At 41.0% G+C, this 19,520-nt stretch overlaps 1 long non-coding RNA gene across 1 annotated transcript in view; it reads left to right on the top strand.

Annotated features, from left to right (window-relative positions):
• Window positions 1–17,540, top strand: part of LOC122443932 — an 81,957-nt gene extending 64,417 nt beyond the window's left edge. Inside the window, exon 3 of the long non-coding RNA XR_006270149.1 lies at window positions 16,740–17,540. This is a non-coding gene — a long non-coding RNA (uncharacterized LOC122443932). The remainder of the gene's footprint in view (window positions 1–16,739) is intronic.
• The last annotated feature ends 1,980 nt before the right edge of the window (window positions 17,541–19,520 follow it).

Genomic DNA, 19,520 nt, shown 5'->3' with positions numbered 1-19,520 from the left:
ACTTTGCAAGCAATCTGAGTTCTGCCAGCACTGCCTTCAGGTCTGAGCTGCAACACTGACTCTTCCCTGGGTCTGTAGGCTGCTGGCACGCCTGAAAAAATTTTGGCTTCGCAATTGAATGATCCAATTTCTTAGAATCTTCTGTCTCTCTCTCTGTCTACACACACACACATACACACACATGTACATCCTGTTAATCTTGTTAGTTTTGTTACTCTGGAGAACTCTGACTAATCCCCACCCCCAAGGCCTTCCCACATGCTGCTCTTACCCTGGGAAACTCTTCAGTTTTCAGTTTAAATGTCATTTACACATAAACGATTTCCCTGACCTTCTGAATATGAGATCTCTCTTTTTTAAGAAACTCACTTTTATAATACATTTTCCTTTTGCTTCATAGTATATGTGACAGTTTGTCATCATATTTATTTGTGTAATTACTTGTTTAGTAGATGCATGTCACATTAGAGCAGCATTTCTCAACCTGCTTTTTATTATCACCCTCTAAGGAGTCTTTGTCGACATTTTTTTCCTAATCACCTGCCGCCATAAATATGCTATCCATCTGTTTATGTACTGTGTGGATATCTGTGCTGTACAAATAAAAAGAGTAAGATTTTCTGTTTTGCCCCAAAGAATAGTTTTTCACCTGTAGAGGGCCACACAGATCCTTAGTTGCCGTTCCCTTTTCCAGGGGATCTTCCCGACCCAGGGACTGAACCCGATCTCCTGCCCTGCAGGTGGATTCTCTACCATCTGAGCCACAGGGGTGCTCATAGGAGTGCATTAAATGGAATGCTCTTGAATCTTCCCCAAGTTATCCTCTCCTTCCCCTGTCTGTGGAAAAACCGTGTTCCGGGAAACTGGCGCTAGAATAGCTGGGGACTGCTGCTGTAAAGAGTTATACTCCACAGTGTAACCTCTGATAGTCAGGACAGGACTTCTTCCATTCCCCTCTGCACACTCAGCGCTGGACCTCATATGGCAACAGAGTGAGTGCTTTTTCCCACCACTTTTCCCAGCACAGATACTGCAAAAGATTGAAGGCGGGAGGAGAAGGGGATGACAGAGGATGAGATGGTTGGATGGCATCACCCACTCAATGGACATGAGTTTAAGTAAACTCTGGGAGTTGGTGATGGACAGGGAGGCCTGGTGTGCTGCAGTCCGTGGGGTCGCAAAGAGTTGGACATGACTGAGCGACTGAACTGAGTAAGTGCTCAATAAACTTGCGTGGAGTGAATTTAATAAATGAATTGACTGCCTGGGAAAAGCATTCTGGAGAAAGTGCAACTGGGTGCTGTTTCTGAATTTACCACTTGTGACCTCAGACAAACCTTCTAGACCTCATTTCTTCATTTTTAAAGAGGGAATGGTGTTAGTTGCTCAGTCGTATCCCATTCTTTGCAACCCCATGAACTGTAGCCCGCCAGGCTCCTCTGTCCATGGGATTCTCCAGGCAAGAATACTGGAGTGGGTTGCCATTTCCTTCTCCGGGGAGTCTTCCTAACCTAGGGATTGAACTCAGCTCTCCTGAATTGCAGGCAATTCTTTACCATTTTAGCCCCCAAGGAAGCCCAAAGAGGGAATAAGTTGTTCCTAAATCACAGCTGCTATGAGGACTAAACAAGATCATGAATGCAGAGGGTTCAGTAAAGTAGCTAATGTAGTTGGTGCTAAAAAGCATGCAAAGAAAAAGAGCTACCTATGCCAGGTGGGGTGTGTGTGTGTGTGTGTGTGTGTATGAGAGAGAGAGAAAGGTAAAGGGTAAACAGACTATTATGATCCACACCATCTTTACCATATTTTCTCTAGAATTAATAAATATAGCACATATTTTTCAGCCAGTTCCCTGAGTAGATACACGGATTTTCAAAAATGATATGCTTAGGACATGGCTGCTTTGACTATTTCTGATCACCAGTAGAAGAAATCAACCTGCCAGGAGAATAAAAGCACAGCTGAGTGAGATCTGATCACCGAATGAGGAATTCTGGTCCCTGGATGATACCTGGCAAGACTCTCAGTCACTCTCCTTCTCAGTTTCCTCTTCTATAAAATTTATAAAATTTTCTTAGTAAAAGTGGCTGCCCTCTTGTTTTATTTTGAGGTTAAATAGAGAGGATATTAATAGTTCTTTACAGAAGTAAAGTATGTTTGCATTTGTGATGACAAGATTACCCAGTATCTGATTGCTCTAAGTGCCAGCATTGTGCTAGATTGATGGAGAAGCATTGATTTAAGGAATCCTTACCACAGCCTACAAGGAAGGTGTTATCACTGCATTTTACAGTTGAGGAAACCGAGACTGGGATAGATTAAGTAACTGCTCAGCATCACAAGGCCATCAAGGGATAGAATCAAGATTCTTCCCTGGTAGGCCGGCTCCTTGTCAGTGCCCGCTTTGAGACTCTTACTCTTGGCTATGACTCTAGACAGCAGTCAGTGGGATCTCATCATGTTACAGGTATTTTGCTAACTGCTTTATATTTCAAAAAATTTATCCCACTTAGCAATTTTGTGAAGTAGGTAGTCTTATTAATTTCTCTATTACAGGTTAAAAAACTGAGATTTAGGAATTTGAAGGTTAATTTTATCTGCCAACCTGAGTGAGCTACTGGATGCTCAGATATCCCATCAAACATTATTTTGGGTGTTTCTATAAGGGTGTTTTGGATGAGGTTAACATTTGAATAGATGAGCAAAGCCAGTCACTTTCCTCCATGGGACTCATCTGATCAGCTGAAGGCCTGAATAAAGCAAATAGGCCATTCCCAGAAGAGGGGAGAGTTCCTCTTGCCTAACTGCCTTTGATCTGGGACATAAACTTTTTCCTGCCTTTAGACTCGAAGTGAAACATCATAAATTTGAAGGCTGCCAGTCTTTGGGTTGAAAGTGTATACTATTCGGTCTTCTGGCTCTTCGGCTTTCAGACTCAGATTGGAGCCACGTCATTGGTTCTCCTGGGTCTCCAGCTTGCTGACTCAACTTGTGAATCTTCGGTCTTGTCAGCCTCCACAATTGCAGGAGCCAATTCCTTACAACCAATCTCTTTCTATACACAGAAATCGCCATGTGCCAAACAGGAGAGGCAGCCTCGATCCCTGGGTCAGGAAGATCCCCCGGAGAAGGAAATGACAATGCACTCCAGTGGGTTCCTGGGAAATCCCATGGACAGAGGAGCCTGGTGGGCTACAGTCCACGGGGTTCCAAAGATTTGTACACAACTGAGTGACTAAACAACAACAGTATTTATAATACATATGAGATTAAAAATCAAATACAGATGGGGAGGACCATAATTCTATTCCCTTAAGTAGATATATTTCTCCTTTAAAAGACACTCTATTATTTTACTTTGTTGTTACACACAGACATATTCAGGAATATATGTATATATACACACACATATGTATACACACATATATGCATATGTACATATATACATTTATATAAAATATGTCTATATAGAATGGATATATATATATATGTTTACATAACTAAAATATGATATTCTCCAAACTTTTAACTCTCCTTTCACATATATCAAAGCTGAAAAGATGTAGTTAGATAGTAAAGATGGCAAGTCTAGTTATGTGATGTTTATATTTTATTTCATCCCCTGTAAGAAAAATGTCCAGTTGTTAACGACTCTTTTCAGTGTATATGTCAGTCATTTTTGAAGGATGTTCTTTCAGAAACCTCATCCTTTAAAATAAGAAGTAAATAAAGCAGTCAAACAAGTGTGGCGTTACTGGGAGGGAGATGGCGCTCAGATCATGCATTCCGCTGTTTACAGAAACCCTGGAACAAGATTTCATCTGTCAAGAAAGCAAAAATGCAAACTGCAAAAAAATGGCTTGCCATCAAACTGACAAGTTCAAATCAGTAGTGTCATATCAGGGAGTAATTGGCCCTTCAACATATTGTCAGAAAAATGCTTTAAATTGTTGATACTGTCAACTTCCCCTACACTTAACACTTAAAGTACAGAGTCATTTGCTTTCTTCCATAGTTTGCCCAACAGTTTTTAACTAAAGTAACTGTATATTCCCAGATAATGGTCCAAACTGAAGAAAGGCTGTCCAGGTTTCAGTGGTGAGCACTTGTAAAAGTCTGTTCATCTTCCTTCTTCATTCTCCTCCTCTTTCTCTTTTTATTCCCTTCCATCTCTTTCTTTTCATCTCTTGCAAAAGACCCTGATGCGGGGAAAGATTGAGGGCAGGAGGAGAAGGGGGCAACAGAGGATGAGGCGGTTATAGCCATCGTCAACTCGATGGACATGAGTTTGAGCAGACGCCAGGAGACAGTGAAGGACTGGGAAGCCTGCAGTCCATGAGGTCGCAAACAGTCAGACACAGTGGAAAGACTTAACAACAGCAGCCCTCCTCTTCCTCATCTTTCTTTCTTCTTGATGTCTATCCGGAAGATGCAACTTCTCCTAAGAGTGGGGCAGAGCGTAGAGACGTCTGGCAGGCATCTAGCTTTGTACAGAAGGCAGGCATCCTTCGAGTGAACCATCAGCGGCTGTTTCTCCTCCAATGTGACGAGCTGGGCTTCCCTCCATGTCACGGACACAAGGATAGACACAGGGTCAAGCAAGTATTTGAAGTGCATCCATTGCCTCTAAGGAGAACCAGCTGGCTCTTTTATTGTATGATCCTCAGCCTCGTGTGGTTTCTCCTCTATGAGAAAGAAAAGAGCTTCTGAAGTAGCAAATTCTCAGAGCTTACTGGGAGTTTGTAGAAAAATCATCTTAAGGAGTGTACCTGGTGGATTTGTCATTTCATGGCTGTGTTAAGTGCGTTTAAGATTATTTACTGCATCATGAATAATTTGCATTTACAATAATCAAGGGAAAGCTCTGAGAAGGTGCTTCTCCTTACCCTCTAACCAGAAATTGTTGACTGAATGAAGACGCAGGATTGTAGGATAGTCCTTTACTTACATGCTAATGATGCCTGAGAATTCTTTAAAGGTACTATGGTTGGATTCTTAGACAGTAATAGCTCATGAAAAATGCAAGATGAAATGAAATGACAAATGGGGAGAGAAGGCTCAACTCCCCAGTCATACAGTGACACTGGCATAACTAATGAAGGCGAATAAGCTGGGATCTTTAAGGAAAGCCGCAGCCTCCCCACCCCCTAGAGTAAGATCAGGGTCTCTCCACCTCCCTGCTGACTCAGATGGTAAAGAATCTGTCTGCAGTGCAAGAGACTGAGGTTTGACCCCGGGGTTGGGAAGATCTCCTGGAGGAGGCATGGCAGCCCACTCCAGTGTTCTTGCCCGGAGAATCCCATGGACAGAGGAGCCTGGAGGCTGACAGTCCGTGGGGAGCAAAGAGTCAGACATGACTGCGTGGCTAACACATGCACACACCACCTCCCTGGCAAGCCTGGCAGCTGCTTCTTTCTGCGTATCATCTTACTTCATGGGTTGTTGTCATGATTAAGTAACTTAACGGGCATAAAGCACCTAAATTGCCCACTGTACAGTAAACACTTGGTTTAACGATCATGATAATAATTTTTTCTCTGTTGATGTTTCCCTTATATGCTCTGACAGAATTTTGGGATATATGTGTGAAAGGTTTGGCACCAAATCATCATGTAAGATGTGTGTGATAGTTTGGGGGCTTTCTTGTTTGAGAGGGTGCATAAACGGATCTGGGCAATGTGAGCGGAGAGTCAGCCAGCTGACCATGAAGCATCATTGACTACATGTTTGGGGACGGGGTGTCTCTGTGCAGCCGTAAACTCCGGGAGCTGCTCCAAGTGCAGAACCACAAATGAAGGAGTAATGGTCTGATCCACCAATGGGTGCAGCGGCCGTCAGCCAGGGAGGCAGCCACACTTGCCAACGCTGTCTCTTCTGAGATAGTCATGGAGGGAACATCTTTGCTTTTCCGCTTCCCAGGTGGCCCTGGTGGTAAACAATCCACCTGCCATTTCAGGAGACATAAGAGACACGCGTTCGATCCCTGGATTAGGAAGATTCCCTGGAGGAAGGCATGGCAACCCACTCCAGTATTCTTGCCTGGAGAATCCCATGGACTGAGGAGTCTGGCGGGCTACAGTCCATAGGGTCGCAAAGTTGAACATGACTGAAGTGGCTTAGCATGCACACGCTCATCTGGGAGTTAACACACAGAGATGCTGTTTTCAAAGCCGCCTCTGGTCTGTTGGTAGCTGGAGAGGAGATCGTATGTTCTAGCCCCCATTCTGACCAACCTCCATAGCAATATAGCCAAATCTTACTACTAGCATTTTAAACTGATTTCACGTTAATTTGGACGCCTTTCCCTGCCCCTTAGTTTGCATTAATGCGGTAGGGCTCAGCTGTGTTGCTTTCGTTAGACTCACAATGAAATGTATGAAGCATCCCATGAGAAGCTTTTATAAAGGCATACTATCTGGGTGTGATCTCAGGCCTAATGAATCAGAATTTCTAGAAGGGAAAGTCTGGACTTGTGTATTCTCGAAGAACTCCATGGACAGTTTGATGCCACAATACTGTCACAGCTCTAAACACTTCAGTTTGCCTTCACATTTTATTCCCTTTCAAAAGAGCCAGGGCAAGCCAATCTGTAAGTCTTAATCGAGTTTGAACACTTCTTCAAATTTTTAGTGCCAGAAGATTGGATCTTCTTGAGTTGGCTGGAAGCAGGACAATTTATGAGTGAGCTGGATCTTATTGCTCTGATTTATGGCACTATTCTGGAGACTTGGTCATCTGCAATGAATGTCTGACCTCTGGTGATGGCCATGGACTTTGGAGAGTGACAGTTTCCAAGAGTCTGTTGGAACCTTGAGTCAGAAACCAAAATATACTCTTCTTCACGCAGCGCCTCCATTCCAAGCAAGGTGCCACTTGGAAAGAAGCTTATCTTCTTTGAGTTTCAGGTTCAACATTTCTTTATTAGGATGTGACCTAGTTCAGAGCAGTTGTGGGAATTAAATGGGAGAAAATACAGGATGCACACAGCTTGGTATATTGGGGGCAGACAATATTAGTTTCCTTCCTTTTCACCTACTTTCTTCTTTTTGCAGCCTCTCTTCATTTTTAATGCAGTGTCTAGTGGTTGCTTGCTTAAGTAACTAACTCACCTAGTGCCCAAATGTCAAAGTGCCCGAGTCCTTTATCAGCATAGACCTTGTGCTTTGCTTTCCGATGCAGTTCACAAGGCACTTGGGTATTTTCTCTCCCTCAGAGGTTTAGAAACCCTTGGGTGAAAATTATGCAAAAGCTACAAGACCATGACTTCCTGTGAATCTGGGTGAATTCTTGAGTTCACTTATTCAGGGCTCCCTTGTATTCTTGAGGATTATTTTGGTCCCGTCAGCTCTGCCATTGGGCCCTTGCTGGCTTCCAGAAGAAATCACTGAAAACACTTGCTTAATTTTGTATCTGTAAGTGAGACTCATGCAGTGACTAAAGAAATGAGAGGTTATATCGCGACTGCCTTTCGTGTACCTTGTCCCCAGAGCCTATGCTCTCATACCACCTCGCTGAATCTGTGTTCCCTGCACTTGCCTCCCCGACCTCACCCTGGACCCCTGGGAGACCCAGTCCAGTGTCCTTGATTTAACATCTTGATAGCTAGCGTTCTTGAAAATGCCAAGCCTTGTAACGATCAAAGAAAAAAAAAAAAAAAAAAAACACTCCCAAATCAGTAGCTTCCTGAGCCTTCTATTTCCACAAAATATAAACATAATTTGGAAACATTATTCACAGTTGTGAGCATTTAGAATTATTGCTGGGTGAGTTTTTTTGAAGGCAAACTCCTGCCCTCTTATGTCCATTTGCTTTTCTGTTTGCTGTTTAGTGCATCAAGAAAGTGGGTGAGATCCTCCTAGCTCATGGGCCAGCCAAGAGTTAGTTTTCTTATTTTTAATGCTGAGAAGAATTGGTTAATTAGTGGCACTAAATTGCCACTCTCCACATACCACTCTCTTTCTGTACCCAAGTGACTTTTAAGATTGCATCCTAACCCTACTGTCAGAATTAATCTTGTCCACATCTTTGGTCTTTCTCATGTGGCAGGTGAGTCTTCAAAGAAGAAAGGTAAGACACTTTCACTCCCAGGAATTAGACTTTTCTTTCTTAACATATTTCTTCTAAATTGTAGCTGCACAAATTAAGGAGGTTATCAATGGTATCCCTCTCCTTTTTGCTAACGCACTCAGCCTCTTCCCTTTCCCTTTTTTCACTTATTTTAGTGTATTTATCTCAATACACCAGAAAGACCTGGATTTCTTAGGTGCAAATCCTGGCTCTGCTACATATTAGCAAGTCATTTCTCTCCCTCTTACAGTTTCCTCATTTGTCAAAGGCGAATAATAAATTTGCTTATGTAAGTATCACAGGGCTGCTTGTTCCAAGCTATTAACCCATTTTCTCTGGAGTATTGGAACTTCAAATTCTTGGCTAGGTATGTGACTTACTAGAATATAGACCACATTTCACTTCACTCATCTAACTAATGAGTTATATGTGGTCAAGTAATTAAATTTTGTACACTACAATATAAGGATAAGTGATATTTACAGTAGAATATAAGGGTAAGTGATATATGCAACTTCGAGGATGTGTCTTTAAAGGTAGTGGCCCTGTCCTTTAACTTCCTCTGTTCCATTTTCTGCTGATGAGAAAGGGATGCAGGGACTATAGTGGGATTAGTCATGTTGAACTTCAAAGAAAAGAGGTCACAGAGGGAGGGCTGGTTCAGTGTTCCTTGGTGTTCTTTCTATGTTGCTGCTCAGCCATGTAAGGACATCATATTATCATATTTTGTTTTTGTCATGCTTCACAATTGTTTAAATTATCTTGTTTATTTTTTGTTTGCTTTTGAAGTCTGCTTACTTTACCTGAATTCAAGAGCAATCTGACTCATTTGCTACTGTATTCCAAGTACCTGGACCGCAATTGGAACACAGTAGGTCCAAACATTAGTTGAAGGAACCAATGAATCAGTGATGGATACACAACTTCAGGAGACTGCAAACCCCAGGACCAGTGACAATCATTGGCAGGAAAATACCAAGTCCTACCGGGTGGTGTGGAAGAATGCTAGAGGGCAGTGTTAGCTGATGGAGCGGTGGTGGCTACAGTCAGAAGTGATGGGGCCGAAAAATAGCAGAAGAGACAAGAGGGTCATGATTGGATGTGATGAAGCAGTAACCTAGTAAATCTAGTAATAGATTTATTTGTGAAAACACTTAAAATATCCTCTGGGATACTGGCATATCTGGGTCTATAGACAGAGAGAGCTTTGAATACATTGGACTTCCTGTGTCAGCTGATAGAGGCAACAATCAGTTGAATTTTGAATTATTGTTGTTTTTCTGTTTTTCATTATCAAGTTGTACTTGATAATGGGTGGATATTTCGGTTAGAACCTTTATAATTTACAGCTTCAAAAATGCAATTAGTTTTGCTTCTAATTGTCTGTACCTTGCCGAGTCTTGGATTCTTAAAACACCTTCTCTTCCTGTACACATCTTGCTTCATGCTTTCTTTCAAAGCCTGCACACTCCTTCTTCACATGTCTTAGGGGTGAGTCAGAGGTTCATTAATATTGTCCACTTGATTTCCTCCGGTTTCTCCAATTCATTAATCACAGGGCTGAGCCTTTTCATTGGATGTGCCCTTTGCCTGTGTGCTATCTGATTCACATGGTTTACGGAGATAATTTATGGGTAATATATGTTTTGTCTGACTCAACTTCAGGTGTCTGAAGTGACCCGCAGGGCAGTGGTGTGTATACAATGTGTGTGGGAGGAAAGCTGAGATAAAATGTTCCGTGAGGAATTATAAAGTATAATAAATTATTTTGTGCTTCACCTGACTTCTTTTCTGTCCTGGCTCCAATATCATCATGTGAAGAGGGGGGGAAGGGGAATAGGGAGGTAGCTATAGGCAGTTTTGAATAATACTCCTTGGTTTACTTTATCACACAAGAACTGCCACCAAGGCTTCAAATCAGGAAAAGGGATACAATAGGCAACTGTGGCCACAATGCTATGAAATTTTCAGGATTTGAAATAAGACAAAAGAGTTAGGGGAAGAGTTTATCATTGAATAAAATGACTGTAGGAGATTGGTTGACTGTAAAAATATGTAGAAAATCAGGGGAAAAAAATAACCTGAAGGGGAATTTACTTCATTGTTCAATTTTATTAGTACAGATTTTTTTTTTTAAACAAATTCCTTCTACCTAAACACAGGAGGAAACGAGAGCTTCTTAAAACCCTTAGAACTGTCTTGCATTGATTTTCTTGATGCCACTGTGTATTTTGGATTCTCCATCTTCAATAAATCTGTCTGGAAACAAACCATTGCACTTTTGGATTTTCTCTACTGAAAAATGTTCCCTAATTTCTTGGTGAAGGAAAACAGAGGTAGAGTGTTTTGAAAGAAAAATGAGGCTAATATGACTCCTGAATCTAAATTGCCTAGGGCATTTATAAAGACTCATGGATTTGTCTGGTGCTAGCACTGAAGAAGCCGAAGTTGAACGGTTCTATGAAGACCTACAAGATCTTTTAGAACTAACACCAAAAAAAGATGTCCTTTTCATTATAGGGGACTGGAATGCAAAAGTAGGAAGTCAAGAAACACCTGGAGTAACAGGCAAGTTTGGCCTTTGAGTACGGAATGAAGCAAGGCAAAGGCTAATAGAGTTTTGCCAAGAGAACGCACTGGTCATAGCAAACATCCTCTTCCAACAACACAAGAGAAGACTCTACACTTAGACATCACCAGATGGTCAACACCGGAATCAGATTGATTATATTCTTTGCAGCCAAAGATGGAGAAGCTCTATACAGTCAGCAAAAACAAGACCCGGAGCTGACTGTGGCTCATATCATGAACCCCTTATTGCCAAATTCAGACTTAAACTGAAGAGAGTAAGGATAATCACTAGACCACTCAGGTATGACCTAAGTCAAATCCCTTATGACTATACAGTGGAAGTGAGAAATAGATTTAAGGGACTAGATCTGATAGACAGAGTGCCTGATGAACTATGGATGGAGGTTCGTGACATTGTACGGAAGACAGGGATCAAGACCATCCCCATGGAAAAGAAATGCAAAAAGGCAAAATGGTTGTCTGAGGAGGCCTTACAAATAGCTGTGAAATGAAGAGAAGCTAAAAGCAAAGGAGAAAAGGAAAGATATTCCCATTTGAATGCAGAGTTCCAAACAATAGCCAGGAGAGAAAAGAAAGCCTTCCTCAGCGATCAATGCAAAGAAATAGAGGTAAACAACAGGATGGGAAGGACTAGAGGTCTCTTCAAGAAAATTAGAGATACCAAGGGAATATTGCATGCAAAAATGACTCAATAAAGGACAGAAATGGTATGGACCTAACAGAAGCAGAAGATATTAAGAAGAGGTTGCAAGAATACACAGAAGAACTGTACAAAAAAGACCTTCATGACCCAGATAATCACAATGGTGTGATCACTCACCTAGAGTCAGACATCCTGGAATGTAAAGTCAAGTGGGCCTTAGAAAGCATCACTATGAACAAAGCTAGTGGAGGTGATGGAATTCCAGTTGAGCTCTTTCAAATCCTGAAAGATGATACTGTGAAAGTGCTGCACTCAATATGCTAGCAAATTTGGAAAACTCAGCAGTGGCCACAGGACTGGAAAAGTCCGTTCTCATTCCAATCCCTAAGAAAGGCAATCCCAAAGAATGCTCAAACTACCGCACAATTGCACTCATCTCACACGCTAGCAAAGTAATGCTCAAAATTCTCCAAGCCAGGCTTCAGCAATACGTGAACCGAGGACTTTCAGATGTTCAAGCTGGTTTTAGAAAAGACAGAGGAACCAGAGATCAAGTTGCCAATATCTGCTGGATCATTGAAAAAGCAAGAGAATTCCAGGAAAAACATCTATTTCTGCTTTAATGACTACGCCAAAGCCTTCGACTGTGTGGATCACAATAACTGTGGAAAATTCTGAAGGAGATGGGAATACCAGACCACCTGACCTGCCTCTTGAGAAACCTGTTTGCAGGTCAGGAAGCAACAGTTAGAACTGGACATGGAACAACAGACTGGTTCCAAATAGGAAAAGGAGTATGTCAAGCCTGTATAATGTCACCTTGCTTATTTAACTTATATGCAGAGTACATCATGAGAAACGCTGGGCTGGAAGAAGCACAAGCTGGAATCAAGATTGCTGGGAGAAATATCAATAACCTCAGATATGCAGATGACACCACCCTTATGGCAGAAAGTGAAGAGCAACTAAAAAGCCTCTTGAAAGTGAAAGAGGAGAGTGAAAAAGTTGGCTTAAAGCTCAACATTCAGAAAACTAAGATCATGGCATCTGGTCCCATTACCTGGAAATAGATGGGGAGACAGTGGAAACAGTGTCAGACTTTATTTTGGGGGGCTCCAAAATCACTGCAGATGGTGACTGCAGCCATGAAATTAAAAGACGCTTACTGCTTGGAAGGAAAGTTATGACCAACCTAGACAGCATATTAAAAAGCAGAGACATTACTTTGCCAACAAAGGTCCATCTAGGCAAGGCTATGGTTTTTCCAGTGGTCATGTATGGATGTGAGAGTTGGACTGTGAAGAAAGCTGAGTGCTGAAAAATTGATGCTTTTGAACTGTGGTGTTGGAGAAGACTCTTGAGAGTCTCTTGGACTGCAAGGAGATCCAACTAGTCCATCCTAAAGGAGATCAGTCCTGGGTGTTCGTTGGAAGGACTGATGCTGAAGCTGAAACTCCAATACTTTGGCCACCTAATGCGAAGAGCTGACTCATTGGAAAAGACCCTGATGCTGGGAGGGATTGGGGGCAGGAGGAGAAGGGGACAACAGAAGATGAGATGGCTGGATGGTATCACCAACTCAATGGGCATGAGTTTGAGTAAACCCCGGGAGTTGGTGATGGGCAGGGAGGCCTGGCGTGCTGCCATTCATGGGGTCACAAAGAGTTGGACACGACTGAGCGACTGATCTGAACTGAACTGAACTGAACTGAGCTGATGTTTCTTTAATGCTGACTTGAACCTTTTAAGCAGTCACTTTTACTAAAGTCCTGCTTATTATTTGTTTGTTACTTCATTTGCTTTTATATATTTAAGGTGTGTTACTTAATGATTTGACATATGCATATGAGAGCAAAAGTCGCTCAGTTGTGTCTGGCTCCTTGTGACCCCATGGACTGTAGTCCATTGAATTCTCCAGCCCAGAGTACTGGAGTGGGTAGCCGTTCCCTTTTCCAGGGGATCTTCCCAACCCAAAGATTGAACCCAGGTCTCCCACATTGCAGGCAAATTCTTTACCAGCTGAGCCACTAGGGAAGCCTGAAATAATCACTACAAACAAGCTAATTAAAATATCCATCACCTCACATAATTACTTTTGTGTATGTGTGGTGAGAACACTTAGCATCTACCCTCTTGGCAAATTTCAAATATACAGTACAGTGTTGTTACCTATAATCAACATGCCATAGATTAGAGTTTCAGAACTTATTCATCTTGTGTAACTGAAAATTCAAGTCTATGGTTTTTCCAGTGGTCATGTATGGATGTGAGAACTGGACTATAAAGAAAGCTGAGCACCGAAAGATTGATGCTTTTGAACTGTGGTGTTGGAGAAGACTCTTGAGAGTCCCTTGGACTGCAAGGCAATCCAACCAGTCCATCCTGAAGGAGATTAGGCCTGGTGTTCATTGGAAGGACTGATGCTGAAGCTGAAACTCCAATACTTTGGCCACCTCATGCGAAGAGCTGACTTATTGGAAAAGACCGTGATGCTGGGAAAGATTGAAGGCAGGAGGAGAAGGGGACGGCAGAGGATGAGATGGTTGGATGGCATCACCAACTTGATGAACATGAGTTTGAGTAAACTCCGGGAGTTGGTGATGGGCAGGGAAGCCTGGCGTGCTGCGATTCATGGGGTCGCAAAGAATCAGACATGACTGAGAGACTGAACTGAACTGAATTGAACTGAAAATTTGTTCATGATCAGCATTTCCCCATTCACTCCTCTCCTCGGTGCCTAGTAACTTTACTCGCTGCTTCTATGAGTTGTACAACTTTAGATTCCAAGGTCAGTGAGATTATGCAATATTTGTCTTTATGTGCTGCTTGTTTAATTTAGCTTAACATCCTCCAGGTTAATCCATGTGTTGCAAATGGTAGGCTCTCCTTTTGTAAGACTGAATAATATTATATTGTGTGTATATACCACCTTTTATTTATTTATTCATCTGCTGATAGATATTTGGGGTGTTTCTCTATCTTGGTTACTGTGAAAATTGCTTCAGTAAGTGTAGGAGTACAAGAATCTTTTTAAGATCTTGACTTTAATTCCTTTGAAAAAGTGCCCAGAAGTGGAATTTTTGGATCACATAGTAAGATCTGTTTAAAAATCTTTGAAGAACCTTTGTTTTCCCTAGTGGCTATCAGTTCAGTTCAATTCAGTCGCTCAGTCCTGTTGGACTCTTTGTGACCCCATGGAATGCAGCACGCCAGGCCTCCCCGTCCATCACCAACTCCCGGAGCTCACACTAACTCATCTTCACGGAGTCGGTGATGCCATCCAACCATCTCATCCCCTGTCGTCCCCTTTCCTTCTCTTGCCTTCAGTCTTTCCCAGCATCAGGGTCTTTTCCAGTGAGTCAGTCCTTTGCATCAGGTGGCCAAAGTTTTGGCGCTTCAGCTTCAGCATCAGTCCTTCCAATGAATATTCAGGACTGATTTCCTTTAGGAAGAACTGTTTTGATCTCCTTGCTGTCCAAGGGACTCTCAAGAGTCTTCTCCAACACCACAGTTCAAAAGCATCAGTTCTTCAGGGCTCAGCTGTAGAATGGTCCAACTCTCACATTCATACATGACTATTGGAGAAACCATAGTCTTGACTGTTCAGACATTTGTTGTCTAAGTAATGTCTCTGCCTTTTATGCTGAAACATATGTTGTCTAGGTTGGTCATAACTTTTCTTCCAAGGAGGAAGTGTGTTTTAATTTCATGGCTGCAGTCACCATCTGCAGTGATATTGGAGCCCAAGAAAATAAAGTCTGTCACTGTTTCCATTGTTTCCCCATCTATTTGCCATGAAGTGATGGGACCAGATGTCATGACCTTAGTTTTTTGAATGTTGAGTTTTAAGCCAGGTTTTTCACTTGCCTTTTTCACTTTCATCAAGAGGCTCTTTAGTTCCTCTTCATTTTCTGCCATAAGGGTGGTATCATCTGCATATCTGAGGTTATTGATTTTTCCTCAGGTACCAATTTACATTTCTACCCACTACATACCAGTGTTCTCTTTCCTCCACATCTTTGACATCAGTTCAGTTCAGTTCAGTCGCTCAGTCGTATCCAACTGTTTGTGACCCCATGAATCGCAGCACGCCAGGCCTCCCTGTCCATCACCAACTCCTGGAGTTTACTCAAACTCATGTCCATCAAGTTGGTGATGCCATCCAGCCATCTCATCCTCTGTCGTCGCCCTCTCCTCCTGCCCTTAATCTCTCCCATCATCAGGGTCTTTTCCAATGAGTCAACTCTTTGCATGAGGTGGCCAAAGTATTGGAGTTTCAGCTTCAGCATCAGTCCTTCCAATGAACACCCAGGACTGATCTCCTTTAGGATGGACTAGTTGGATCTCCTTGCAGTCCAAGGGACTCTCAAGAGTCTTCTCCAACACCACAGTTCAAAAGCATCAATTTTTCGGCACTCAGCTTTCTTCACAGTCCAACTCTCACATCCATACATGACCACTGGAAAAACCATAGCCTTGCCTAGATGGACCTTTGTTGGCAAAGTAATGTCTCTGCTTTTTAATATGCTATCTAGGTTGGTCATAACTTTCCTTCCCAGGAATAAGCGCCTTTTAATTTCATGGCTGCAGTCACCATCTGCAGTGATTTTGGAGCCCCCCAAAATAAAGTCTGACACTGTTTCCACTGTTTCCCCATCTATTTCCCATGAAGTGATGGGATCAGATGCCATGATCTTAGCTGTTTATTTATTTTTTGTTTGTGTTATTTACTTTAAATAATAGCCATCCAAACAGGTATAAATTGATATCTCACTGTGGTTTTAACTTGCTTTTCTCTGATGGGTAGTGATTTTGAACACATTTTCTTATATTTCTTGGCCATTTGTGTATATTCTTTGGAAAAATGTTAATTCAGGTGTTTGCCCATTTAAAAATTGGGTTATTATTCATTTACTTATTTTTGCTTTTGAGTTGTATTAGTCCTTATGTATTAATCTCTTATCAGATATATGGCTTGTAAATATTTTCTACCACTCCATATCTAATTTTTTCATCTTGTTGATTGTTTCCTTTGCTGTGCAGAAACTTTTTAGTTTGATATAGTCCCACTTGACTGTTTGTGTTGTTATTACCTGTGCTTTTGGTATAATATTAAAAAAATTTTGACAAGACTAACGTCAAGAAAATTTTTCTCTGTTCTCTTCTAGGGATTTTATGGTTTTGTTGCAATGAAACGGGGCGGGGGAGGGGGAAGAGGAATTTTTTTTTCTTTCTCTTTCCTGAGAACAAAGAAGAAAAGAGAACAGGCCTGAACATTCCTAGTTTTGTTGTACTTTAACTCCTCCTAACTCTGAATATCTGTCACTAAGTTCGTTTTTCTGCCCCTTAGCCCTGCAGGAGTTATACTTCACTCCTATACTGTTCAATCTATTCTAAATATCTTGTGTTTACCCTTACAACACTCTTTCCTTCATAGGTCTTCTTTTTACATATCAGAAAGAAGGCTGCAGAGCCACCAAACTGCCAAACTCAGTTACTGGGTTACTGATGCCAGCCTATGACTGTCTTTGAAACAATGCAAGAGGAAGAAATCAAGATCCGAACACCTTTGGTCCTCATCACTGACTCCTGACTGTGAGCCCTCATCTTGTCTAAGCCCCTGGTCTCCTCATGAGTGGGGGTACAGTTCTTGAGGCATGAACACAGTAGTGTTCAACTTTCTGCTGACTGTGACTTAAATTACCTTTCTATTTCCTCCAAACTCTGTCTCCATATTTTTTATTCATCTTCGGTGGGCAGGGAAACCCAAGATTTTAGCCAGCAAAAATTTAAGGTCTTACGTTTAGGTCTGTGATCCATTTTGAGTTGACTTTTGTGTATTGTGTAAGACAAAGATCCAATTTCACTATTTCACATGTGAATATCCAGTTTTCTCAATATCATTTGCTGAGGAGACTATCTTTTCCCCATTGTGTACTACTGGTGCCTTTGTTGAATATTAGTTATCATATGTATACATTTATTACTGGGCTTTCTATTCTATTGATCTACGAGTCTGTTTTTTAATGTGTATCATACTGTTCTTATAACTATACATTTGTAACATGATTTGAAACCAGAAAGTGTCAGTCTTGTTCTTCTTTCTCAAGATTATTTTGGCTTTTCACAATTTTTGTGGTTTCATATGAATTCTAGGATTATTTTTTTAATTTCAGTGAAAAATGCTATTGAAATTTTGATAGAGATTTCATTGAATCTATATAGATTGCTTTGGACAGTATGGGCATTTTAACAACATTAATTCTTCTTATCCATAAGCATATGGTAGCTTTATATTATTTGTGTCTTATTTCATCAATCTCACATAGATTTTTCAACTCCTTGGTTAAATTTATTCCAAAATATTTTATTCTTTATGATGCTATTGTAAATGAGATTGTTTCCCTAATTTCTCTTTTAGGAGAGCTTGTTTTTCTTTTGTTGTATGTTGGTGAGCATAGATGCCTTCACACTGAATTTTATAACTTGTATCTGATACTCAAATGACTGATAAGAACAAAGATAAAGCAAAAGTGGAATACCTTCTCATGTTTTTTCTGTTATTTAAGAATACATCACAAAGAAAAAAAATACAGCATGAGAAAAAAATGGCTACAGGGAAATAGCCCTAGGGAACTTGATTGGAAAGCCGTAGACAACACTTTGGGTTTATGAACACTTTTTTCCCCTTTACATTTTAAGAATTTATGAAAATCTAGTTAGTTTTGAGGTCAAATATGTAGTCTTGACTTCCAGAGTTAGGGCACTTTAAAAAGATTTCCTTTCCTTTATAAATGAGATTACTTTCTCTTCTGTAGACTCTGAAGTAAGTACATTAGAAATGTAATGCATCCATTTTTCTTTGCCTTATATTTTTATTAATTTGTTTCTTAACAAATCAATTGGATACCAGTGTTTCTGTGCATCCTAATCAGTATGAAGTCACCATGGTTACTGAGTTTCTATTACATAATATGAGGAAAGTGAAAGGGAAAAAAATTGATGAGGGCAGGCATTTGTTGAAAACCTCTTAAGGTGGACACTTTTATCCATTCATTGAACAAATGTTTCCAGGTTCTGCATGCAGAGTTGAGGATGCTTCAGTGAATAAGTCCATTGTGGATCCTCCTTCACTGATCTTACTCTCTGGGATGACAGACATTGAATGAGTAAAGGCAACGTGATGAGAAGGGAAGAAGCAAAGCAATATGAATTTTTTGTAACATATATTTTACAGAGTAAGAAGCCGAGGCTGTTAGACTAAGAACCTTGTTCAAACCAGTATGTGATAGAGATAACTTTAAATCCAATTCTGCCTCTTCTAGCCCCAACTCCGCTGTATTTCCACTTTGCAAAGTTTGAGGCACTGTCCTAGGTGCTGAACATTCAAAGGGTATGAGGTTATAACTTATCATCCTGTTGGAGAAATGGGGCATGTGCATCAGAAGGAAAGTATCAGCATAGACTTATACTCTGAGATAATAATTTATGAGCTTCAGATAATAAAGGGATGGGCTTATATGTTTGGGAGAAACCACTGTGGGAGGGAATGTGGGTAAATGGGGCCCTGGAGGACATATAAATATTAGATAAGTGGATAGGATAGAAGATGGGTGAGAAAGCATGTTCTACATAGAAAGCCTAGAATTGAATGTGCTTAGTTAAAACAAAACTTTTTACTCAGCTGTTGGTTCTTTTAATAGAATGTTGAGAGACAAACATGAAAAGGTACTTGGGATCCTTTTTTTTTTTTCCATTTATTTATATTAGTTTGAGGCTAACTACTTTACAATATTGTAGTGATTTTTGCCATACATTGACATGAATCAGCCATGGATTTACATGTGTTCCCCATCTTGAACCCCCCTCCCACTTCCCTCCCCATCCCATCCCTCTGGATCATCCCAGTGCACCAGCCCCGAGCACTTGTCTCATGCATCCAACCTGGATCTTTGATGAATAATACTTATCTTATGACAAGTATTTGAGCTTCATTCTGTAGTTCAGTAACAAGAAAATATTTTCCTAACATATAATAAATATTTTAAGATTTTAGGACCATGCAAAGTCTATTGCAACCACTCACCTCTGTTGTTGTAATATGAAAGCAGTCATGGAAAATATGTAAATGAAAAAGTGAGGCTATACTCCAATAAGACTTGGCTGAAGCAAGCAACAGTTAATTGTGATAAAGTCAAAGCTTTTAAGCAATAAATTC

This window comes from Cervus canadensis, chromosome 6 (genome assembly GCF_019320065.1).
Source record: "Cervus canadensis isolate Bull #8, Minnesota chromosome 6, ASM1932006v1, whole genome shotgun sequence".
Taxonomy (NCBI): Eukaryota; Metazoa; Chordata; class Mammalia; order Artiodactyla; family Cervidae; genus Cervus; species Cervus canadensis.
The sequence above is the reverse complement of the archived record's forward strand: the minus strand, read 5'-3'. Positions and strand labels throughout refer to the sequence as shown.